The 3,170-nt window shown below is 51.4% G+C and overlaps 1 long non-coding RNA gene across 1 annotated transcript; it reads right to left on the reverse strand.

Annotated features, from left to right (window-relative positions):
* Positions 1–1,599: 1,599 nt before the first annotated feature.
* On the reverse strand, positions 1,600–2,345 carry LOC135374250 (uncharacterized). The gene is made up of 2 exons (XR_010416809.1): positions 2,234–2,345; positions 1,600–1,755 (listed from the first exon to the last, which is right to left on the reverse strand). It is a non-coding gene; the product is annotated as an uncharacterized LOC135374250 (long non-coding RNA).
* Positions 2,346–3,170: the final 825 nt, after the last annotated feature.

Here is a 3,170-nt window from a genome sequence, read left to right on the forward strand (position 1 = left end):
CCAATATTGCCCATTTTCAGCCAATATGGGGAAAATATTGGCCAAACGGGTCCTATATTGGACCCGTATCGCCAATGACCAGCCAATATGGGCCCAATATTGTGTGCTGCTTGGGAGAGTACATTAGAATACAGATTCATTATGAACGGCACTTCAGAATTAAGATGCATAATCACACGACCGACAAAGAAACAACACTAGCACATTGTCTCGCGAAGCTCAATGAGTACCTAGCAACCAACGGTAAAAACCTTAGACGAAAAAACGCAGAATACCTGGAAATACCTGGCGCAAATGGTTCTTGATGATCCACATTGAGTTTGCGTACCCGCGCGCATTTTTGCTCGTATATGCTCGCAATACATGCGCTGAACAGTCACTTTCAAATGATTTTGGACAAATGCATGGTACGATCATCTGCATGACTGTGGTCCTACAGCCCAAGTTTGAGAGTACATGATGTAATTCGCTGCGCCGGACTCACTACCACAACGTGTTGGTGACCGAGCTGGGTGAGGTCACCCAAGAAATTTCAGGGGGGGGGGGGGGTTGTTGAAGGGAGGGTGTACACCCCCCTGGGGGGGTGTAGAGAAATGCCTGGGGTGCAGAGTACGTTCCTTAGATGTCCACCTTTGCTAACGTGCTTGCCGTACGTACGATGGACCCCCAAAAAAGAAACGGTACGATCGCACCACAGAAGGTGCGAGCACACCGCAAAAGTTCACCGGGGCGAGCGTCACGACCGCGACCACGCAGGACCGAGCGCGCCGTTCACATCAAGGATCATAGTAACCTCCATGCACCGTCTAGCATAGGGTTTCTAGTCCAGATTTCACAATAAAATTGACAAGAGCATTGAAGGCCGCGTCTCTGTGCTTGGCGTCCCATACGCCTAAGACTTTCTCTATGCTGAAGTCCCTCCTGTCGAGATGGCCAAGGGTCCGCCTCAAGATGCCTCTTTGTGCAGCATGTTTTCGACAATGCATGATGATATGTTCAGTGTTTTCCACTGCCCCGCACAGTAAACAGTTGGGCGAGTCCACCTTGCCCACTTTTTGAAAAAACGGGCGACCATAGCCCATATTCAGGCGTAGACGATGCAGGAGAGTCCCTATGTGTCTGTGCGTTCTTGAAGGTATGGTAAAATTCAGCTCCGGGTCTAGCATGCGCAGCAGTGACAGCACTGTCGGCTTGGTGCCATTTTGTCCTGCGGATGTCCTCAATCATAGATTTTAGGAGAGATTTGATGTCCTGCTTAGAAAACGTGACTAGATGTTCTGTCGCTGACAGGTGTGCGATGTTCGCCATTTCGCAGGCAGCTCGAGCGTGGCAAGGTAAGGCATGGCTAGCTGTACGGCTACCAGCAGTAGTAATGTATCAGCTCAACTGGCCCACAACTCTCACAGTGGCCTGGACGCCATTAATGAGCAATTAGAGCTAATTGGGACCCCCCACAGTAATTAGGACCCACCAGGGAGTCATTACACTAATTGGGGCGCATCTAGGACGTGTCCAGACCACTGTGAGAGTTGTGGGCCAGTTGAGCTGATAAAAATAAAAAAAATAGGTAGAAAATAAAATGAAAAGATAGAGATAGAGTGGAGAGAAACAATTTATTCGAAAATCAACGATGCCGCGGCGAAGAAGCCGCTCCGGGGTGACCAGTGCTTGTTGACGTCGGGTAGTTGCAGAGATCGACGACAGGTGGCCACTTAGTTGCAAGGCATCACACCAGATGGCGCCACCATCATAGCTCTAGAGGAGAGAGACAGAGAACAAGATACTAGCAGCAGGTAAAAATGACAGCACTGCTAAACAAGTCTAGGCATGCGAGAGAAAAGGTCTAACCGCTACTGCTAAACAGAAAACAGTACACATCGGGGGAAAAAGGCTTACGGGGGGACGATCGCTTAGGCCTAACCACAACACTACGCAGCTAACACAAGGCGGGAACCACACATCGCTAAACATGCGAGAAAAGGCTTAACACGAGCGCGGTCACCGCTAAACACGGCAAACATACGAGGAAAGAGGCTTACGGGGGGCGATCGCTTAGGCCTATCCTCAACACTACGCAGCTAACACAAGGCGGGAACAACACATCGCTAAACATGCGTCAACAGGCTTGGACACCGCAAAACAAGTCTAAACATGCGAGAAAAGGCTTAGCACGAGCGCGGTCACCGCTAAACACGGCAAACATACGAGAAAAGGAGCGCGTCAAATCACTCACCTTTTCCCCCGCGGCAACTTCCAGGCAGAAAGCGAGCGCGGAGAACATACGTCTGCTCTCTACGAGGGGCAGCCAGAAAGTGAGCGAGCGCGCGGAGCGCACGTCCGTCTTCCGCGACGGTCCGAGAGAAACTGAGAGAGGCGACGCGCGCGCGCCCTCTGCTCCACTCGTCCGCGCATGCGCGCGCGCGCGCTCCTAGCGCCCCCTGCGCCGGCCGCGGGTGTTTTCGGTTTCGGCTCTCTGCTGCGCGCGCGCTCCTAGCGGCGACGGGTGGCTTTTCAGTTTCGCTTTCATTCTCCGTTCTTTGCGCGCGCGTTTATCTCTATAAAGGCAGGGCGCACCGCGCTCGCGTCATCACTACGTGAAGATGTTCAGCTACCACTCTTTACAAAATTGTTCCCGTACCCACGCTTCTTGGGAAGAAGTGGAGAAGGAATGTTTCAACGGCGAAAGTCCCCGCAACGAGCTCGTCATCACTGCTTTTCGCTACGTGATAGACATGGTAGGCTTTGGCAATATAGGAGAGATCTCGCCGGGGCCGCTGCAGGAGATGGTGCGTCGAATTTACGCCCGTTACAAGAACGTCTGCATAACGGTTCCTGACGGACCCCTGGGACTGATGAGCGAATTTGTGAGCTTGGCCAACGCAGAATTCAACTACATCGCTGCAGACATCGTGGACCTTCTCGCTCGTGCCATCGCTCATATTAAGCACGCCCTGCGGAAGCAGCGACATTTGCAAGCAGTCTACATCGCCAATTTTGTCATTGATTTATTGAAATACCGATTGGTTATTGACATGCAACGCATTAAACAGTCCGAATAACTTTGACGAGACTCTGTGTGTTCTTTCACTGAAACATCTTTATTGAATACATACAAAGGACTTGGTCAATAGATGCCTGCACCCTCCCTCCCTTGTCTGATCTCACGAACA

Source organism: Ornithodoros turicata, unplaced genomic scaffold (assembly GCF_037126465.1).
Source record: "Ornithodoros turicata isolate Travis unplaced genomic scaffold, ASM3712646v1 Chromosome49, whole genome shotgun sequence".
Taxonomy (NCBI): Eukaryota; Metazoa; Arthropoda; class Arachnida; order Ixodida; family Argasidae; genus Ornithodoros; species Ornithodoros turicata.